Genomic DNA, 23,337 nt, shown 5'->3' with positions numbered 1-23,337 from the left:
CCTCAATCCATCACAATACACCCTCTCTCTGTCTGTTTACATCGCCCTCGCGGGGTTTTCATCCCTGCTTTCCCTCGTTGACACTGTTTCCGTCTTTCTTTTCCTCTTTTCCCCTTCTGTGTTTTTCTGTCCCAGCTCCTGGTCAAAATCTGATCAGGAAAAACAAGCGGAGCTCCTAAAAAATGAGTGCCGATGAGCCCCACCTGCAACTCCCGGCTCGAATTAGCCCTGCTGACCTGCTCGCTGGCTTTATTCTGTGACTCCTGCCTTCGTTGGCAGCTTCGCCAGGTACGAGGACACGCGTTTCCTTAATCAGCGCCATCATCTTGTTAGGCGGGTATGTCACCAAACCAGAGTGGCAGCCGCATTCTTAAAATACACACCACGTAAACATTCCTTCAACAATTGCATGACCGAGCCTCCAATCACGAACCTCCCAGTGCACTGGTAGACAATAGCAGGCTGAGAGTCCGAACATGTTGGCTCCCGGAGAGCTTGGGTACCAAAGGGGGACAACAACGCGCGGCACCATGTTGTTTCTATGAGGGGCTTTACGTGACCGAAGAGGGGTGTCCCGGAAGAAGGTAGGGACGAGGTTTCTCTTGTTTTATAATTCAACTGTCAGATACAGGAAGGCTAAGAGGTGGAGTATCAATTCTTTAAAAAAAAAAAGCTACAGTACATGAGGGGGGTTTGCCCTGACCCAAACGGACTGCTCATTCCTGCATGCTCCTCTTGACTTAGAGGCGGCACACACTTCGCAGTTTCCTTGATGCCAATATTCTACTATGTCTGCTCCCTAGCTCTAAAAATTAATGCCAGGTTACCCTGCTTCTAGGGGAAGGTCGTTCCCATTACTCATCCACAGCCCCGGAGGGCCGGACTGGCCGTACCAGGCATCGGGCGTTTCCCGAGAGGCTGGAAGGCAGGGGTGTAGCTCGGTCAGTAAGATGAGGGGGTTGGGAGCGTCCGGCTTTCCGGCAACCATGCATGCATTGAATTTACAAAACGTTTATAGGGAAGGAGAGCAGAGAGGTGTTTTAGAGGGGGTGGAGAAGGAGGTGAGTGCAGATTGTAAGGAGCACTTAAAAAACAATGTTTTGTAAAATAACCTAAACATTTTAAGACATTTACAGAGTGTGTGCGTGTGTGTTTTTGTTTGCATGTAAAAATCTCATATGAATTCCGACAGACTTCTCATCACACTGGACTGAAAAAAACAGTACCCATCTATTTACTAGAGAATAGATTTATTGCGGGGTGGGGGGCCGGGTGAGCACCCCAAACAACCCCCACGAAGCTGCTACGCACCTGCTGCAAATGTGGGGGTCTGGTTTTGGTGGGGGGAGGGGTGGCAGTTTTGCAGCAGTGCTGCAATATCAGCCCCTGTAACAAACTCAGCAGGTCAGCCTAATTCTTTCAGCAACCACTTTAATTTCCAGCCACCCTGTGTGTTGAAATGTTTTGAAAGCATCCCCCGCAGAGTTCATTGTATATCCAGCAGTTTTCAGCAACAATAAAGTGTCAAGATATCTCTTTTGATTAATCTTCCTGCTGGAGAGAGCTTGGAGGTTTGTCTAGTGGCAGATTTGACTCATCTAAGGTAGCGCACAGGGTTAATTTGCTTGCTGCAAAGAACATGTACCAAGCAGACCACAGAACTGTAATTTATGTGCGTAGCTCACAAGGTTACTGCTTTTGTCACAGAGATCCTTTTGTTACTGTGCAGTTCATAAGTTACAATCGTAATGTAGCACACTGAGCTATGAACTCCCACCAAAGAGCTTCATGGCACAGGTTAGAAAGTTATGTTTTTCCCATCTTTTCATTATCCTAATGTTGTTAAAAAGGGTTTGTTTGGGTAGAAATAAATTATTAGTAGTAAAGCCAACCCTAACCACTGTGTTATGTTTTGAATCCTGATTTTGTCTTTCTCCAGACCAAGCACTCTTATAAAATGCCTACACCTCGTAGTCCCCTTTGTCTTATGTAAAATTTCCTATGCACTGATTTACACACATATTGTTCATTGTCTCCATGTATGTGTGATGTAAAGTGCTTTAACACCCTACACTGGTATGAGAGGAACTATACAAAAATTAAATACATGTGAGAGAGGGCAATGGAGAGATGAAGGGTACTATTGGAGGGAATCATTGAAGGGCCCCAACAGATAATTGCTGTATCCTGATACACTGTAAGGTCATCATTTGCTATGCTGTAAAAGCTAATGCAATTGAATATACAATGAAAAATGTGTTGTAGAATGCACCATTTTGTTTGCCTATTTCCTTACATTTTCTAAGGGGAGAACCCACCAAAACCCCCTTGGGATAATCAGGCTCGCTCGCTGTGCTCGCTTGATGTGCAACGTACGGGTCCTGTTCTAATAAAATCTGTATTGGGTTCACAATCCGGCCCTGTTCGTTCCTGTTGAAGAACATTTTCTAAACTTATTTCTGAGATCCAACATCCTTTCAATGCCAGGTGCAAGCCATCATGAGCGCTATGTGGTGAGCGCTCTTTGACGAGACCTGCATGTAACCGCACATGACATGCTCTGACATCAACATATGTACTCAGCCACTCAATATTCTGAAATCGATAAATGGGCACTTTCATCTTGGGTAATAACAGCAACTCATATTTGTGAAACTGTGACATGTCAAGTTCCCAAAAAAAACATTTTTTTTCAGTTAATGATACTGTAACAGGCAGGGATACACTTTGTGCAGGTGGAAAGGTCTAAAATGAAATGGAAAGAAGTTCTGACAGTAAGTAGTTCTGACGGACAGGTAGACCAAAACTGATATGCGACTGACTCTTCCCAGGGCCCAGACCGTACCTTGTTGCAATAGGCACCAGCTCTCAGGAAGTCTTCAGGAATATAAAACTTTACTACGCAATGTATTACATTGTGTGATATTACAACGCAGTCGTTACAACAACCGTAATGTTAGTACTGCGATGCATTCACATAGCAAGTCTTTACAACGATTTCCACTAGAAGGCTGCGCTGGACTTAGGAATAGTATTATTTACTATTCCTACTCCAGTTTTTGCAACAGTAGCGAAGGTGTTGGAATTAATTTCCAATACCTCAGCGCCCCCTAGTGGAAGTCGTTGTAAAGACTTGCAATGTTAATCTATCGCGTACTGACAATGCAGTCGTTGTAACAACCTTGTTCTAAAGGTATCGCGCTGTGTAAAGACTGCATTGTAAAGGTTGTTTCTAAGCCTCCAGATTCCACGACACTGATCAGTTAAACCCTGAAGGTCAAGTCAAACATTTAATGAATACAAGTCTTCTAGATACATTTTATGTACGAGACAATGATTTCTGTCAGGTGTAGGACTTCATGGAATCCTGAATTATTCTTAATGATTGGTCTTTGTACATCTGAATTTCTTCTTGATTTGGGCCCTGCAATCACTGTAGCTCCGATTAGCCATCCGGCTTGGTGCGTCTGAATGATGTATGCCTCAGCCGGACAATGGTTCTTGGTCTCTGTGTGCAAATTGATGCTGCTCCCCAGTTCATTAGGTATTGTTTTTGGGACGAGACAAATAGTTTCCTATCCTGGGGGTGAACCTAAGTGTAAATGTCCAATTTTTAGTACCCGAATGAGCCCATTTCAAACAATCCTAATTTTAACAGGCATGGGAAACGGGGGACAGAGAACATTTAGTTACAATTTTCTGATAGGAAATTGTGCATTTCTAATATGCAGTTTCCAAGAATCAAACAATGTGCCTGGTGAGGAGTAGGAATTAACCCTGGTTATCAGGTTGTACAATTGATTAGGTAGCCACTGTGCCACATTGCTAAAGCCAAAGGAGATTATCAGCTCAGATTCTGCACACAGCTTTAGCTCATTCTGTAGGCATTGTTAACAGTTCCCTCCACAGATGGACCACTGACGTCTAGTGATGTTTTCAGATATCAAAGATGATGATGCAAATTAGATTTAGCTGAATCCCCTGTATGAATTCTTTCTAGAAGATGATTGCCTGGATGCAGAAGTTAACGCAGTTTAAATTCAGAGAACAAAGACTGGCTTGGCTCCCTTGATTGACAGAGCCATCCTTTTCCCTCCAGATCCTGTTGTTTGTGATGTACAGTGGGCAGTCTCAGAGGTGACATTGCCTACTCTCAGTCCCTACCCTGGAAACTTGTAAGAAGGACTGCAGTGGCTAGCTGAGGCTACCCTGGCATCCTTGATTCTTACTTGTTAGGTCTGATGATTAGTGAAAGCAAAAATTGACAGCGTCTAGCCATTGGTTTTCCTTTCAAAATAAGATTTGTCTTTTATATGCACACTTAGATTAAGAAAATAATAAAAATAGTGGCAAATAGTGAAAACCTGATATCGCTCCCACTTATGGTCCCCAGTTACAAGCAATTTCTACTCAGCATACGCTAAAATAGCCAAGATGGCCTCCAGCATCTATTAAATGAGTGGGGCCATGTCAACTTTTGTCCAAGCTTCACGAAGCATCAGATTTACTCGGTGACCACCTCTCTGAGAATCCCTTAGTCTTTATTTTAATCACAACTACTGCTTACTGCCGATACATCATCAATTGATCAGTGTTGCCACCAGGAGACACACAGAAGCAAGAGGTGGAAGGCAGTCTTGCACAATCTAACATTGAATGGACCATAGTCCTCTGAAGTTCACAGTTATTTATTCAATAGTAGAGCCAATTCGGTGTATGTAATTTTGCAGTGAAAGCAAAGTTCTTGCAGTTACAAAGAATCTTCTTGATATGAATTTGGTTGGGGTTCTTGTAGGTAAAGGATTACATACACTCACCAGTGCCATTTACTGCATAGTCCCTACGCTTTGTCTTGGGGGTGTTTCTGGGTGACTTTGGTTGGCTCCCATAGAGAGGGGTGCATAGTTTGTAAGGAAAGGGCCAATTACAGTTTACCATGGCCGAATCCTATACACAGTCTAATAGTTGCGCGAACCTCAACATGCAAAAGGGTGCAGGATAGGAAGACAACCCAAGGGATGGGTGAGGGTAATGCTGATGCCTGTCTCTTAATGGGTAGTAGTTCAGGTATGTGGGCAAGAACTATAGGAAGGAACACAGGCCCCTTCTGACAGTGCACAGGGAAAAAATATTTAAGCTTAGTTTGAACTCTGGGGTGGCACTTTGCAGCTCCAACACAGAGCAGGCCTTCTTCAGCTCCACATGTCCTTAGGATGTAAATGTTTAAATCTCTACTTGAAGAGGCCCACTAGGCTTTTTATTTTTGGGGAAGAAAGACCCTGTCACGGTTTCTAATTAGCAAGAATATATATTTTAAGTTCTAGGCACCTATCTAAGCAGGCACAGAATAGGAGAATGTTGCAGGTAACCTACCGGGGCAAAACAGCTTGGACTTGCTGAATGCGTATTCCAATGACATGGCAGGCACCTCTACAACAACTACCAACATGCTGCCTCTGAAAGCAGCCATTGGCTCCAGTGAAAGTGGAGTCTTTTCCCAGGGCCTGACACTAGAGAGAAGTCAAGGTACTGCAAGTATCCATCAGCCAAATAGTCCCAAATCCCCGAGGATGGTTGTAGGCCCTTGCATGGGTCACTGCCTGGATCATACTTAGTGGAATTGTTAAACCTGACCCCGGTGGTGCATCAGAAAGGCTTTCCCCAACTAAGATAACGTGGCAGACCTGCTCCCTCAAGATTCATCTGAAGGCCCTTTGGGTGTTCCCCCTCCTGAGCCTAGAGTTCAGCGTAAGCACACAGAGCTGGCATCTGGACCGCTGTGTGAAAACAAGCAGGGTAACTCTTGAGGAGAAAATAAAAAACAGGTTTGCACAACTCCTGCATAGAGCTCTGCACATTTGGCCTCAAGAGTGGCAAGCACTTTTTGAAATGGGATGAGAGGGAACCGATTAGCAGGGTAGGTCTCCTGTGGATTAATGCTGTTATTAAATCAGCCACGTGCCACCTCCAGAGGCAGATTTACCGCCCAGTAGCAGGTTCCAAAGCCCTTCCAGTGAGAGACAATCAGCAGGCTCTGTTTTCCAAAGAGCTGCAGATGTTTCCAAGGCATGCTGCAGCAGAAGCCTTCACGACTGTCCTCCTCGTGGATTTGTGGCCCAGTGGAACCTACTGGGCGTCTGTCTGTACACAAAGACATCAAAGCTCCTGATCTGGGGAAGCATGAAGATTCTTTCCCAGAGACCGGGTGCTTGGACCAGTCACCTTGCACAGGGCTGGTTCTTTGCAAATATCTTATCAATAAATATACACCAAGTACCCAGCGCCTAGAACAGGTGCCATAATGCGAGGATGTGGGTGAGCAAACCAGAGAGTTTAGTTGTGAAACCTTATACTCTGGCCGCAGGCACGCAAATCCAAAGGGTGGTGGTCTCTGGGGGGGGGGGGTCCACAAAAAAGGAGAGACAGAGTGAGTATGGAAAGTCCTCAGGACCAGGAAGTAGAAACATCGGCTTTTTTCACCTGTAACCCAGACATCAGCACACTTGGGCCTCCATTATCTAGCATCCTCAGGAGTAGTGTATGTAGGGGGGAAGCTGCTCCAGGCCTAGAGGAATCATAAGAGAATGAAATGATTGAAGCATTACAGCTATCATTTTTTTTTACATCTTGGGGGCTGCGACAGTGACAGCAAAACCACAAAATATATCATTCACAGCCAGAAACCTCAACCATGTTTTGGATAACTACACATTTACCTAAGAGGGGCTGATTTAGTAGGACAGGGCGGTAAACATGGAGACTATGGTGGACAGGTGCTCTCTGCGGTTAGTGGATTTTTACAGCACAATTGAATTCCAGAAGGGAGGTGGAGTCTTCCTTCTGAGAGCGGAAGGCACAGCAGTGAAGGGGTAACAATGCACTAAAGCAATGAGGCACATGGTGGTTTCATGACAAAGAAGACCGTCGGTGGCAAAGTGTAGAGGGCAGTTGGAACAGTGGCATGCAAGCTGTTGAAGGAAGTTGTGTTACTGATGGCTTTAAAAGGCAGCATAAGTAGCTTGTGTTTCACTCTGTTTTTGACAGACGAATATTGGTGGGTACATAGCGCTGTAGGTATTGCAGGATACAAATGCCAACATTTTGGAGAGGAGGCAATTAGAGAACTTTCTAAAGTTGAAAATGTTTCTAAAATATAAACACATTGCACACTCGAAGGCTAATAAATACAAGGAACAAAGACCTTCTCCATGTTAAATTCAATTTAAATCATTAATAATACATAAGCTTTGTTAAATAAAATGTACAAGATTATCTAATGAACATAATTTAAAAACTAAATATAAGAAAGAGTGAAGTAACCATTGTAGTTCATTAACTGCTAACAAAAAGAGTGAGAACTGAGGTGGTTAATAATCATGTAGTTCGAAAAATGCATCCCATAATAGTTTGAACATTTCCAGTTGATCTCATAGAGTGAATGATAGTTTCTTCAATTTGCAGGACTTTGGTGGTTTTCAAATTTTTAGTATAATCTTTTTCGCCACCATCAGACATCTCTGAAACCATATTTTGTTGGGTATGTCTACTAACTGCCATTCTTCATTATCTTGAAAAAGTGTTTCCTTGACTGATAAAGCATGGTTACTGTTGAGGACAATATTAGGTTTGATATTTGGCTTTTCACTACCAATCCAACATCTTTGGACTCGTGAAAATAGTCTGCACTGTGATCCATGCTCCTCCAGCAATCCAAACTTTTCATGTGTCCTTTCTTCTGTGGAGACCAATAAGTCCTTTGGATAATTTTATGTTGAACTAGTGATATAACCATGCCAACACTTACTTTTGGCCCATATCTCCACCAGTCCTTTTCTGATAGTTCTCACCCTGTTTCAATGTCACAATCGCTTCCATTCTTTAAAATCACATTTAAATGTCCTTTGTTCTTGGTTTACGAATGTTTTAACAAGAAGTTTTCTCAATTAGCTCTCCAGATATTATTGCCAAAACTTGCAAGACTAAGATACCTATTTTGTCTGGACAAACAGCATCTGTTGTTGATTTACTGATGTAATAATTCAGAGTCAGATAATGTCACAACTCTCCTTGAGGGAGATTATGTTTTGTAATGAGTTCTTAAAAATGCATCATTATATGCTTTTTAGAGAAGTTCCTCAATTCAGACATGCAAGTTATTGAGTAAGCCCCAGAGAGAACAGGGACCACTGACGAACATTTAGAATTCAGAAAAACAATAAAAACCAGTTTTATTTCCTAAAATAGGGTGACTTGCAGACTCCAGCATTCACAGGTTTGTATAAGAATCATGTAAAACTATCCCTCATGCATGATACCAGAACTCCGCACTAATAGATGGCACTGCAACCAATACTGTTCTACCATCTATGCATCTCAAAGTAGAATAACGACCCACACAACCAGCTTGAGACTACTTGGTGATGCAGTGCGCGCAACAAAATTTGTTTTATTTATTTTCATGTTTACTTACCTGTTAAGGTCCGGAATCCATACATTACTACCCCCACCCTGCCCCTCCCCAAGTCAGCGCCCGGCCGGTACTCCCACTAACGGCCGCGGCTGCCTATAGCAACGAAAGGTTATGACGAAGAGCACTTAAGCAGTTTATGGTATGTATTAAGCTGTGATGAGAAATGTGCAATGCTTTGGGCAGGTGTATTATATAACATATGGCTCTGATTCATTATGTATATTTTGAGATATTGGGCATATGCACTTTAACACCTGTGATACCCTATGCTTGCCGGAGGGCCTGAATATGATATTGGCGGTCCGACTGCCGGACTGCCATTGCGGCAGTCGGGAGAACGCAGACGAGCCAGCAACATCCCGACTGCCGTATTATGTGTACACCACCGGGCTCGGTGTTGTGTCGACAGTGCCACGGCAGCGTCATTCTTCAGCTCATAGAACGCGGCTAAAGGATATGCTGCCACAGTGACAGCACATCTTGCAAGTTGATGCACTGTATACCATGCACCATGTAGTGCAAGGCACAGAGTGCATGAACGACAATGTAAGCCCCATGCCCAACCCACCATGGGCAAATTGGAATTCAGTGTTAGTGCATTAAACTCAGGGCCATATTATCAAGAAAGGGGGATACATTATCGCCACTTTTATCGGCAGGAAACTGCCACTAAAGCAGCGATAATGGTCTTGATAATATGCCCGTGTGAATTCCCATAGAAGCCCAGGGTCGCTCTTTCTCGATAATATGGCCCTCAGTCCTTGCATCAGAAGGTTAGAAATATGATCCTTGCGGCTCAGGGGTTGCCCAGTCTTTGTAAAATTATTAACATAGCTGACAAGGGGCTCCATGCCATGTATTATTTATACCTTCAGCTAATTTTATCATTTTACCCAACAGAACTTTCCGTTCTTGTATTTAGGGTCCTTAATTAAAGTGTTAAAAGCATACCTTAAGCCCCACAATGCAGCCTCCTCTTGGTTGAAAAACCAAGGATGTCTGGTGGTATACGTGCCACTGGGAAGGCCTGTGAAAGGCAAAATAAAATGTATCTCCTGACTTCTTTCATATTTTTCTTTTTGACACCATCACAGGTTAAACAGACAGTGTTTCAATGCAAATATTGGCATATCACTGCTAATAGGACTAACATTAACACACATGAGTAAACCGGCATGCTGAAATAGGTGTTATTTACCACAAAAATGCGAGGAGCAGATACTGATTGTGTCTGAAGATTTGAGGAGACAGTGAGAAAGGCAAAACATTGGGGCCTGATTCACAAAGGTAAACTGACATGTTTGTGTACATTTACATTTATTTTGGAATTCACAAAACAGCCTTTCAATTCTAGGTTTAGGAGTGTGGAGACTCTGCAGTCGTGGTGGAGAGCTGCACACATAAAAAGATTCAACGTGCCTATCTTATGTGCGGATTTCCCCTCCCCGACTGTACTCTAAAATTTAGAATTAAAATACAATATTGTAAATTTCAAAACAAACGTAAACTTACATAAAGGTGTCTGTTTACCTTTGTGAATCAGGCCCTGTGTTTCCGCCCCTTCTTTCTGAGAGGAGTCTGGTGGGATTCAAGAGGAGTGACTGCATCTCTCCCGTGATGCACCCTGCCTCGAACAGGTTCAGCATGTGCTGCACATGCCGCCCCTCGAGCCTCCAGAGTTTTGCAGGCATGGATCACTTCCACGACTGGGACGGTATTGTTTGTCTCACTTGGTGATCATTGTTAGCGGGGTAACTGTTGAAAGCCATCTCTCATGAGTCAGAAGCAGTGGCGGCTGGTGTCCTAAGTATTTGGTAGGGCAATCAACCAACCACGGACCAGCACACGGTCAATGCCAAAACAGTATTTATAACGATCCATGACTGACAGCTCTTGCGTTGAGAGCGAAACTTCCACAGAGCCCGCACAATAGCCAGCCCGATTGTTGCTTCCTGTCACCACAGCTACCCTGCACCAGGCATCTTGGACAAGGGTTATTTATCTTCCAAGTGCACAACACTGTCTGCAACAGAAACGCATTCACGTTAGAAACTATTTTCTGATGAAGCAATCCTTATGCAGACGGCTAACATTACTGAAGTGGTGCAACATTTTACACAATCTGGTTATAAGGCAACGACGAATGATATCTGAAATCACTCTTACTCTCTGGTTATCAGTACAAAACCTGCGCACAGTATTTTGCCACAGTCGCCACTCGCTCTACAGTATCTGCTCTGTGTAGGGGTCAGGCTGTTTTGGCTGCACGCACACATGCTAAAGGACTGTTGGAAACTTGTCAGCCTTTTAGAAAACCGTTCATTGAATTTTCGGGCCTGAGGGCAGGCGGGGGATTACTTTCTGTTTGCTCTGAGACTCTCACATTTGTCTGAAACTTGCTGGACCTGTAAGTGCTTGTCAGTGGGAACATAAAAATGTACTTACCCACTCAGCTGGCTGGTTCACCTCTTCCTGTCCTCCTTGTGCACCCCTCAAAGCTGGTGGTCTTTGCAGCAATCAAAGTCTCCGCATCAATCCAGACGCTGCTGATAATATTCAGCAGCATAAGGGCAGCACCAGGATTGGCTGGAGCGGGCTCACTCCATGGTCCTGCAGGCACTGGGGCCCTTGGCTACTCTCCACCCAGCTGTCGAAGATGTTTACACTGCTCATGTCAGGCTGGCTGTCGCAAGACATCCAGACAAAATGACATGCGCAGTGTAAACTGGTGGAGTGAGCACCACTCCCCTGCTGCCAGCCAGCAGAAGTGGCCCCACCCCCAAACACCTACTCTGGATGTGGAAAGGGAAAAATAAAATGGTAACAAATTCAATTACTATCTTATTTTCTACCTTTGTGGTTGTGGCAGCAGGCGGAGACGCTCCTGAGCCAAATAGAGAGGTCGCTGCTGGTCAGAAGACATGATTCTTGACCCTCTCCCGTTGCACTTTATTACCTGGTTTACTCACTATAAGTAGAGCTTTATCTTCTCTCCTAATGCATCCTATCCTACTCCAATCTTGTGCACTGCCTTGAAGTCACTTGGATTGAAGTGTGCAATATTGCAGTGTCATACTTACAGTCCAGTGGTATCTGTAGGCGTGACAGCGGATAAGGCTTCATTAGTGTGGAATGACTTAGGGCATTATTGAGATCTCAGTGGATGGAATAACCCTGTCACAAATTTGACAGATATCCCGTCTGCCATATTACGATCTCCTTAGGATATAATGGGATTGTAAAACGGTGGATGGGATCTCCGTCAAATTTGTGACACAGTTTTCCCCTCTGCAAAGATCTGAATTAGGCCCTTAGTCTGCTCTGCAGCTTACGCAAGAAAAGCTCTGTCTGTCACCTCAGTGAGTATACCAAACCCATCAAAGCTGAGCCATGCAGGACTGTGTTAGTTGTGCCTTTCAGAACTAGAGTAGACTTCAGGGCTCACCAACTAGGTTGTACTGGTGAACATGTTTCGAACCTTGTATCCTATTATTTCAGTGGGCCTTCTTCATACCTTGCTCTGTGTACATGGAAACTCATCCTAGGCCTACATTCGGTGCTGTACATATGAGAGGGGATGGATGTTGAACACTGAATGCAGACAATTGCTCAAACGTTTTGGCCAATTTTGTGTGAACTTTTGGCTTGTGTCTTCAAATCATGCAGTTTCTGAACAGTGATTTCTTAAGAATGTGAAAGTCAACTGTGTGGACTTGGTTGATTCCCTAAGCACAATTAGAAACACCTAAAAGAATTGCAGATCCAGTTTTTTTAACATGCATATTTACATATAAGGATGGAGTTTTCCCAGTAGACAGCTTGAGGCACGTGGTTCTATCCTGGATTGTAGGTTGTAATGGGGGAAAAACTAAATTATATCGATGTTCCTTTATTTATTCTATGTTTTGAATGTGTGCTTACAAGAAATCTTGGCTCTGAACAGATTATCCCACTCTGGCTTTTATGAATTCTCATTACCTGCTGAACAAGCTGCAATAGGGGCTAGTCAAGGGATGGATGTCAATTTACATGGCCACTAATTTTCATAGCAAGGCTGCTAAAATATCCTTTGATAGTGGTATTTTCTTCGTTGTGATATTAGAGGCAAAGCAGGCCTTGGACCTTGAGTTTGTTGTTAATAATCGCTCACGCCCAGGAATAAGAAGGTCATCATTAACCAGTCATTAGAAATTCAGTGGTAATTGAGGGAGACTCATAGCGGGATCATCTGACCAGAAATTGTCATTTAAGCCTGGCTCTTTGCCCGGGATGACGTGCTATTCCATTGGGTGGTGAATATCTTTTTGAGCCATTCTCACGCCCTCTGTTTCACTCCACAGCAGCAGCATCTTAGAAGTGATTTTAAAGGGGGTGGCACACAAAGGGCTACAGATAGAACTGGCGGGGCCAACTACAATGGGCAATCATGAAGAGTGTGTCCGTGCTCGCAGGTGTGTGTACTGCGCCACCACGGGGAGAGTGCCACCTCACAGCACATTGCCTTTGATGCACAAGGCTGTGGTTTGCTAGCTTAACCTGCTGACAATATGGGAGGGTACTGCAGGGCGCCATGTTAATGTTCCATAAAATACCTTCTGAAATAATCATATTTTGGGGCAGGTCCCATTCTGGCCTTGGAATCAGACATCGAAGGGCCTTGTGTCTGCTATCTGGTGTCGGTGTGTGTCACCTTGACAACCCTCGGTGAACTACGGCTTGTTGCATCAATCTGACTTGAAGTGCCACATTTCTTAGGAATTTATGAAGGCTATTATGAGTGCAGCATCGAGTGACTATGATAAGGCACCTTATGACCAATAAGGGTTTGCAAGTGTTGAGGATTTACATGATGCTTATTGGAGAGCGCAGCATATGCTTTTCCATGTTGACAGGTGTAAACAAAAGTTTAGATTTGATTAAAACGCCAGAAAACAAAAGATACGGTACTGCTGGTTGAGAAGGGTGTATAATCCAGGGCTGCCCTCGAAAATGACGGATGAGTTGCACAGAGAGTCTTCTTGGCTTTCTGTCCCTTCTATAGCATCTTACTCCAGAGACCAGCATTAGCAAAGAACATTGTTAGGTTTACAAAACATAATCAGCTGCCCATGTCCATTCTTGAGAGATGTTCATGGCGATGCTGAGGCGCAGGGTATCCATCTCACTCCACGCCATGGATGGTATTTCCAGTCCTATTGATATCATGTGTGTTGGTCTAATTATTTCAATGGAATAAAATCAAAGACTACAAGGTCCAGAATGCATTAGGTTGACAACTGAAAATCCAGGACTATAAACAATGCCCATGAGAATGGAGTGAGGTATACTCTCAAGTAATGGCTATGCTCTCAAACAGCCCATTGGCTTTCTCCGCACTATCATCACTTAACAGGATAGCTAAGCTTCTACAGACCCAAAGTAATGCTTTTTAGGATTGTATGCTTAGGCCACGACTGTTAGTTGTTGAAAAAATAGCTCTTAACCACAATTAGTGGCATGATTCATCATCAGGTTCTACATCTCAACATTAGTTCTGTCAGGATGGGTTTGGCCATTCAAATGGGAACACAGAATATTTTCCGTTATGGATCTGTGTTGCGGGAAATAAAACTGTCTTGAAACAAACATCAATATTGTATTGCCTTTGGTTTTTTTCCAGAAAAAATGTAAAATAAACCAATGGTTAAAATTTTTTTTTTATCCTACGGTCCCAGTTCTTAGTCAACATGTTTCAGCCTTGTTAGATGTTCAATGGGTCAATATTATTTCATCAAGCTGAAAGGTCCCTATGTGACTCAAATTTTAGTGTCCTTTGTTTATGATCAACACGTCAACAGATAAAGTTACACAAGCAAAACAAAAGCATGCAAAGATACTCTTTCAGTATCTGGTTTCAGGGTGTTTTCTATGGAGTATACATCATTGGTGCATCTAAATATAACATGTACATCATTGCACTGCAAAATTCGATATGTGAAGGTGGTAAAGTCACACCTTGAAAACAGGCTACCAACACTGTACTCAACTGAAAAAGTAGATGCAATTAAATATATTCATGCCTGATCATTTCAACTCACCTTATACTTAAGAGAGCAAGAGCCACCACAGGCAAGGGGAGAGAACATCTACCTATGGTTCAATGCTAAATATAGAGTCGTGACAGACTTGCCAAGAAACATCTCAGCATTGTCTCTATTTAGTGCATTTTAGCACCTCCACTTTCTTCGTTAAGGGACTGATGTCTCAGTCATTTGCATCTTTCCTTCCTCTCGCTGGTGCTCCGAGGAGAGATATGTCTTATATACAGAAGTGTTTGGAGTTGCATGTAATGTGTTATGACGCTGCGTGTGATGGAACACATCAGATCTTAAGGACATCCAGTGGGTATGGGATGTGGTATGGACAAGTGTTGTGGGTCCCTTTGCATTTAGTAAATAAAGACCTCTTGGTCGAAGGAAATAAACTACTAAACTGCTGCAATCATGATCGAATATCTTCATAAAAAATGTACTTACAGTTTATTACACTTCAAAAATCAGTATTTTGGAAACCCTGATACATAGGTTCTTCTGAAGAATATGTTTGCTGGTTAAGATACAGATTTTATTGAAACATATTCCCTGAGTGATAGGTCCAGCTGATAATGAATCTGCAGATAGATTACCACTGTATCTCGCTAGAATATTCTTTTTTGTACCCCAAGGTGAACTTTTAAAAATCTACAGCCATTATCAGCCAATATAGGCCTCGTGTCAATGCCCCTGGGTCTAAAAGTGAAAGAACTGAAAAAAACAGGGGGATAGGGAATTATTGGGGAGTATGGAAAAACTAAGATGAAGCTGTTTAAGCCACATTTTATGGAGTTTATATGGTTCCACGGGATCTCATCGTTTAGCCCTGTGTTTCCTATTTAGAAGAAGGACTTTACGCTGGAATCCATGGTTTATCTAGGATTAGCCAATGCAAGTAATTTTCAGTATGACTCTTATCTAAAAAGTGACAAGTGAGGGGTGCCATGCTTTTTTTTTACATCTTACTTTGCTTGATATGCATTTGGACTCTCATTGTTGCCATTCTGATACATTTTCGAACACCCTGGCAGATGACTAGATAAATGACGTGATCATAGTTGAAAGTGACGCGTTTCTTCAGAAGCCAAATGGCGGGTAAATCAACATCAATCTCCTAAGTAGGTCTGATCAGGTTTCCTTGCTCTACATCCTCATAAAAGTTCTTGAAGTGGCTCCTTCACGTTGACTCCATTACTTTCCACCAGAATAGTCAGCACAGACATTTGATGGAAACTTCCCACTGTGCTGACTTATGCAATATTAATTGTGACCTACGAAGATGATTCCGCAAAAGGTGTGAAGGCATCTTTCGTGGATGAGACTGCTGGGTGGGTTAATGCATCTACTGCTAAAGTCTGTGTTCAGCTGAAAGGTCACAGGGTTGAATCATAGAGCAATTAAGCTGGCTTTTCCAATAAGATGACTAATTAATTACTGCATGGATTATTCATTTCACTGCGAAGCATAAACCTTTGCCCGCAGGTCCTGCATATAAAACAAGTAAATGTTTGAAATAATAATGAAGGGTGGGGAGAGTTGATTGCTACAGAATATCTCCGGTGGTTAAAGTGAGTAATGCCGCAGTAGTGGGTAAAAGTGGGGGGCACGTCTTTTAGGGTTCAGTTCTTTGAAGACGACTATGAATAACCTGCATTTTTTCCACACATAGCGTGCTGAGCAAGCGAACATTTTTGAGTGTCCTTTGCACCAGTTCTCTTTTAGAGTCCAGAAAACACCACATCCCTTAACACAAGCCGCACCCCAAAACTATTAATAGATCACGCTAATGGCAGATGATGGCATTACACATGGCCTGGCCGACAGTATTTTTAGTAACTGCTCGCTGCGCTGTGCATCTCTGCCACGTGACATTTACATTGAAGGCTTTCTTGATTGACTGGCCTCGCGCTTTCATAAGAGCACATACACATATAGAGCCTTTCCCTGAAGCTGGGCGCCCAGCAACTCGTCTGCAACAGTTATACTCCTGTAATCGTAGAGCCCAGTCAGGACAAGGCATTCAACAAGGATGGTGCTGCATCAGAAGTAGGGGTGAGCCAACAAGTTAACAGGGAAAGCTGGGTCATCCAGTGGTGGCTCTCTGCTAAGGGTGGGGAGTGTCACCCCACTATACTATTTTCAGCAGTGTAAGGAAAAATACAATGATATAAGTCCATGTTATCATCATTTTATTTTTTCCTGTTGTGGGCGAGGAGCGGGGCTGCTCTGCTGACAGAGCAAGGGAGGGGAAGAGTGGTTTTCACTCCTTAATTGTGCATGAATGTTTGGCAGGGGGTCTCTGGCCAGCCAAACATTCATGCGCACTTAGCATGTTCTCCACCCAAGCTGTAATACAGCCTGGGTGGAGAACATGCCCTGACTCCCAGTCCCCATCTGAGCACTGAACCATGGTGCTCAGACCAATCACAATGCTGCACTGCAGAGTTGTGATTGGCTCAGGGGAGCCTGGGTGCTTCCTGTTCCGTCCGGAGAGACGAGGAGGAGAGATGCGACAAGGAGAACGCGTGAGCAGGATGCAGCGAGGAGGTACGTTTAATTTTATTTTTTATTTACCTTCTCCCCAGACCTGTGTCTCCGCCCGCCACCCCTGATCCGTGACGGTAGCCACTGGGGCCATCATGGAGTCAAGGGTCTGGCTAAGCTCTAAGGGTTTGTGCAGCTTCCTGAAAATAGTTAAAAGAAAAAATGACACAGCAAATCAAACTTCCACCCCCAGTCATAATGTGGGTTTTATCTATCGTTTTTTGCTCACCACACCACCCAAGTTTGGACCCAGCCCTATGAAAATCAGTCTTGACCCTGCTCCCCGTGGCAACTTGAACTGCCAGACTAGGTCCTCCCTGAACCAGAAACAAGCATCCTTGGACCAGTTTCAGAGTATAACCCCTCATCAGCCATGCTAGCTTGAATTCAGTGGCACAGTGAGCAAGGGACCATGTCTGGGCATACCCACCTAGGGTGAAAAAAGCAAAAAGAACCAACGATGGACGTACTACTGAACAAATCAAACATTCACCCCAAGTCACAGATCTGGGTTTAATTCATTGTTTTTCTTTCTTACCACCCCACCCCACTTTGGACCCAGTCATATGCAAATCAGTTTTGACCTTGCTCCCCATGGGGACAGTCCAACCTGTACTGCCAGGAAAAAAGTTGGTACTAAATCATGCATAAAACATCATGTGAAAATATGATAATCTCTTTAAAATTAAAAAAGGTATTTCTTTAACATTTAGAAGTGTTTCACCTTAATACATCCTGTGGGGCCGGCATGACTGTCAGGTGGGTGGGCACGGGTGGGTATGGGTGCTGCGTAGGGGTGTGCGGGGACACGCAATGCAGTGTTGTGATTGGTTTTGAGTGTCCCAACCATGGTAATGGGGGCCTGGGCATGTTCTCCATGCAGGCTGTAATGCAGCCTACATGGCGAACAGGGAAAGTGTGCATGAATGTTTTGGATGGCCTGAGATTGCAGACTTTCTCCAAGAGCAGAGGAGCCCTGCCCACCTTCAAAGGAAACATAAAATGATAACTCAAAGTTATCATTATTTTATATTTCCTTTGCTTTGCACTGCTCAAAAGCAGTGGGACGACGCTCCTCCCCTATAGCGGAGGAGCCGGCACTGAATACATCAGATTATTTTTGTACACTGCACACCCTGACCTTACATATTGGAAGGCACTCTCATATGGGATAGTGAAAAAAAAAGAAGGCTACTAAATAAAATAAAATATTTGCCTAGAATCAAACAATTTGGGGAAGCCAGGTTTGGTCCCAGATTTTCGGGTGTTTCCCATTCTTAGGGCATGATGGTAGAGAGTGGGTGGCATTGAAGCAGGGCTCGTTTTGGGCTCGAGATTTGAAGATGACCTCGAGCTGAGTCAGAGCTAGTCGAGCATGGTTTGAGCCTTAAATGGCTCCCCCCACCTCTAGCTACAGGCCTGGCATCCCTTTCCTTTGCCTCTGCACTCATTTCTTCAGGCAGCACGAAGCAAAGAATTCTGTTTTTTTTTTTTGCGGGTATCAGGTCGCCAGTAAAAATCTTTCCCGGAATTCTTCTACTACTTGCATCTACTTCTTAGCCGCCCATTTTCTTGCAGTTGCGATAAGCAAGTTATACCAGTTATATCAGGCCACCACCCCGTGCACATGGGGTGATACAATCTGACTAATACCTAAGCAGCGTGGTGTATATTTTTTTCTCGATGTCACAGACCACGTCCAAGTGCCTTCTCACAGCCTTGGATCCAGTGGCCCAAATGAAGAGCAGGTAGAATCCTGCTTTCACATGGCCCCAGAAGGCCCCCCGTTGGCGTCACTTCACCAAAGGCTGCAACGGTTAGGATATCACTTTTTAAGCTTAGTCCCGTTATCGGTGCCGATTTTTAAATGAGAGGTGCATTGTCAATGTCCATACCTCATTTGCTACATTTAATTTAACTGTTGTAGCTTTGCCTTAGTTTACTAGTGTCCTCCACTTTGGCATTTCCTGGAGAATAGAAAAGTGACCTGCACCAAAATGCTCACCTTAAATTCTGTAACATCAAGACCAATTGCCTAAAATTCCCTAGGCACAGCAGGCCAGATGTATTAAGTTGTCACACAGCGCAGTGTAGCAGTGGTAACTGCTGCGCTGCATGAAAAGGAGAGAGCAGGAGAGCGCCAAATTTATTAAAAAATGGCACTCTCCTCCCCTCTCATTAGTGCTGGCGCTGGAATCAGCTACCGTGTGCCAAGGAGACCGCTTCGTGCCATGGTGTAAGGTTGTCTCCGTGATTCTAGCATAGGTTTTGTACTAGATGGGTACAGTTCCAGTACAACATACTAAGCTGACTCACTTCAAACCTTTTCTCTTTGCATGCATGCTGTATAGTGCAGCACACATGCAAAGTCGGAAAAGGAAGGAGCAATAAAAGCATTTCTCCTTCCTTGCGCCTACTTTAAAAGGGCACAGTTTTCTGATGCTAAACCCCGTCTACTTGTTTAATAAATTGGTTTCAGCATCAGAAACCTTGGGTGGTTGCATGGGAATGCCCATGCACCATCCAACGTATGCCCCCTTTGTGCTAAGTAATGTTTGTGTTACTTTCACAATATTTCTAGTGAATGTAAATTGGAAAAAAAGAAATTGCCCTGTTTTTCGCCATTTTAGTGATGCAAACATGGCATGAAATCTTAGTAAATCTCTCCCAATGTTTGTCGTTTGACAGTAGTAAAGGTTGAATATGCTTCTTTTTTTGGTGCAACACACATCATCCAACAGCATTGGAAAAGGCAATAGTTTCAAAAGGTGAGAACTGTTGGCTTTGCCAACGCTTGTTATAAAGTAATTACACTTTTGACACTAATGACAAGATAAGTCTGTGAATCCTATTTCTGGAAAGCTAGTCTTTTACAGAATGCTGTGACCCAGCCCACAAGGGGTGTCACACCCCAACACAACAACATTTTTACACATGTTCCACGTATCACACCTCCACCCCTTCAGCGCCGCCTCCCTCCTTCCTGGAATGTATGCAACTCATCCATAACATAGTGTCAGGGACTGTCCGGGACGGTGTGGGGAACACAGTCAGGGACTTGGACAAGGACTGGGAACTGGGTAGAAGACGTACACAGAAAGGAGGAGTACAGTGCTGCCCAGGATCATACAGGGAGTCAGAGGAGAAAAAGGGATCCAAAGGGGAAGCCTGTACAAGTGAACAAGATGGGTAAGACTCAGAAAGGAAGGGCACTCAAGGCAATTTAGCTTTCAGACTATCTACACCCAGGACGGACGTGCAAGACATATATATATAATACAACATTAACAATAAAGGGGGGTGTGGGGTAAAGCACTCAGGAGCTCCACATGGTAAGACTGAAGCTCAGTAAGTTTCATACCCGCAATTGCTGTTACAGATACTGACTGCAAATACCCAAATGTAGGATATGCATGCAAAGGCAGGGTCTGTGGAGCTTATACCTATAGTGATGTTATAAAAGACAAAACTCACAGTGAACAAGAAACACCACCTAGGTAGTCAGCTGAGCCCACGGATCCTGGCGATTAAACAGGAACGCACAAGGCAGTAACAGCAATGGGGTAGAACTAAACACAAGCACAATAGGAGCTAGCAAGGGGGAGTGCTTAACAGGAAAGAAAGGAAATGACAGGGCACACTTGGCAGAAAGCAGGTAACACACATACAAGGTAACAGAAGTAAAACAGCAGAATAGAAAGGCAGCAAACTAGAACTGGAAGCAAGGCAGGGACTACAGAAGGGGAGGCTACAAGGGTATACTAGAATAGTGCAGGTTAAGGAATCAAGAAAACAAAGAAGCATAGAAGGCAGTATTGGGGCAGGAACAAGAAGTGAGTCCAGGCAGTGCTGGTTCAGGAACAGGGAATTACTAAAGCTTCAAGGAGTCATGGTAGCACTGCAGGCAGTGCTAGTTCAGGAACAGGGAAATTACTAGAGCTCAGGAGTCAAGGTAGCACTGCAGGCAGTACTGGTTCAAGGAAACAGGACATAGCTACAGCTCAGGAAACAAGGAGTCAAGAGAGAACTGCAAGCAGTGCAAATCAGGAACAAGAAATAACTAAGCCCAGGAACAAGAACAAAGAATAACTATAGCTCAGGAACTCCGGAAACAAGGTAGCACTGCAGGCAGTGCTAATACAGGGAATAGCTATAGTGCAGGAACTCAGGAAACAAGGTAGCAGAGAAGGGAAACTGCTGCAGTTCAGGAACAAGGAATACTAAGGCTATGGGGTCAGGGTAGCACTGCAGGCAGTGCTAATTCAGGAACAGGGAAAACAGCAGCAGGTCAGGAACAAGGCATAATAAAAGCTCAGGGAACTCTGGAACCAAGGATTGGTCTCACCGGTAAACAGCTACAATGACCAACCTTTGCCTGAAGGGAGCTGGGGCTTAAAAGAGCTCACAGTATTCACATGCAGCTGGTGTGAGCAGGCTAGCAGCAGCCAGGCACAGGTGAGCTGAATTCCTCCACCCATCCTTGGCCTGCAGGGGTGGAGACAAAGCAGTGAATTCCGGGTGATGGAGTTTCAGGCATGTGTAGGCTGGCTTTAAGTCTAAGCAGGCTGGCTTTCACAAAACCCGGCATGGATTTGGAATGGATTTGGAATGGATATCAATTCCCAAATAGTGTCCAAAGGGCTGGAAGTCAAGATATGCATGCAGGGGAGTGTCAGGGAGCATATTACAACACAGGAGAGTCCCACAGTTCAACCCCCTGGTGGTGGACACGAGAACACAGGGACCGAATCGTGACACATAGCTGGAGGAGCCTATCCCTTTTGATATATAATACTGTGGGCTGCTGCTTCTTGTAAGCTGCTCCCCAGTATTCAATAATAGACTAGCCCTGTTTCCACCAGTCAGTCAGTATTTTACTGGGTACAACCAGTATGTCCTGTATTAGACATTTGTGTTAAGTAGCAGCACCGAGTTATTAAATTTCATGCTGGGATCCGATTGTGTCTTTTGCTGAGCATGAGAGTAGCTCATGCACATTCAAATACTGGTGCTGGCTGTGAAAGTTGAGTGTACACGGGCTGAACATGAAGGTTTTTTGGTTTACTTGGTAATTTTAAAGTCAAACTTATTCAGACTAATATTCAGGATTAAGACAAACAGTTCAAAAATGGAGGGGAGGGAAGACTTCTATTACCTTTATCCAGTTTCTCACATCCCAATGATATGCCCATCTACCGGAAATGGCTGGGGATTATACCACCAACCTTGTGATCATAGAGGACTCCACTTTGCCAGATAGAGACATTATATACTCCATTCTAACCCTAAATTAGGTTTCCATCTGTGCTTTAATGGAGAATCATAAGTGTTGCGCCATTTTCTGTCTGTTGATTTTTCCAGTGGCGGCTCTTCCGTTAAGGAGCAGGAGCGTTGCCCTACTGCTTTGCAGTAGTCAAATAAAGTAAAAATAAAATATTAACTTGATGTTATTTTATTTTGTTCAGCAGCAGCAGATTTGCTGGGCGGGCGGGCGGTGCTGCTCTGCTCTCAGAGCAGGTGGAGTGGGGGGGGGGGCACACTCTGTAAGTGAGCATGAATGTTTCGCTGGCCGTCTTGGGCACTTTGCATGTTCTCTACCCAGGCTGCATTACAGCATGAGTGAAGAACATGCCCAGGCTCCCACTGCCTGTGTGAGTGCCGATCCACAGTGCTCAGACCAATCACAACGCTGCATTGCAATGACCTTAGGGGAGCCTGGATGTGCTTCCTGGTCCAGCCGTAGTGAAAGACTGCAGAGGAGAGATGCAGCAAGGTAGCGGCGAGGAGTTACGTTTTTCTTTCTTCTTTTTTTACAACCCCCCTGCCCCACCAACCCCTCTCCATGCTGGCAACTACTGGATTTTGCTGAGGCTTGGGAGGGTGGTAACCCCAGATTAAATCAGTGTTCCTCGTGGCTAAATGTTGTTTTTAAAATGTGCTGACATTTGAGTGAAAAATTATGTTAGCCATGTTGAGCAAGAAAATCCTTATCAAGTTCAGAAGTAGAACGAATAAATGGATCTCAGCTAAAATGGGCGAAATCTGCTCTTGTCCAATTTAGCCCATCCTCGAATCATTACAATGATGAATATAACAGCAATTGGAAGATCCAAATTTTAACTGACAGAATAGATAATGGAGAAATCTGCGCTATCCTTTTTGTTTTTTTTACAATGTCATTGATACGTCCAGTTTCCATCTGGCTAAAGCACCCGTCAAGTCAACTGCCAGAGAAAGAATGCCCAGACCCCT

General features: G+C 44.1%; 1 protein-coding gene and 1 long non-coding RNA gene across 3 annotated transcripts in view; one reads left to right on the top strand and one right to left on the bottom strand.

Moving 5' to 3' along the window:
- The first annotated feature begins 446 nt into the window (after positions 1-446).
- Positions 447-23,337, top strand: part of ARHGEF37 (Rho guanine nucleotide exchange factor 37) — a 360,439-nt gene continuing 337,548 nt past the window's right edge. Inside the window, exon 1 of the mRNA XM_078652971.1 lies at positions 447-584. The gene's annotated coding sequence lies outside the window, so the exon portion shown is untranslated. The remainder of the gene's footprint in view (positions 585-23,337) is intronic.
- LOC144766966 (uncharacterized) overlaps positions 8,650-23,337 on the bottom strand; it is an 85,918-nt gene continuing 71,230 nt past the window's right edge. For both annotated transcript variants that reach the window (XR_013598004.1, XR_013598003.1), the window contains exon 4: positions 8,650-10,493. This is a non-coding gene — a long non-coding RNA (uncharacterized LOC144766966). The remainder of the gene's footprint in view (positions 10,494-23,337) is intronic.

This window comes from Lissotriton helveticus, chromosome 7 (genome assembly GCF_964261635.1).
Source record: "Lissotriton helveticus chromosome 7, aLisHel1.1, whole genome shotgun sequence".
Taxonomy (NCBI): Eukaryota; Metazoa; Chordata; class Amphibia; order Caudata; family Salamandridae; genus Lissotriton; species Lissotriton helveticus.
This window is presented reverse-complemented; position numbering and strand designations above follow the sequence as displayed.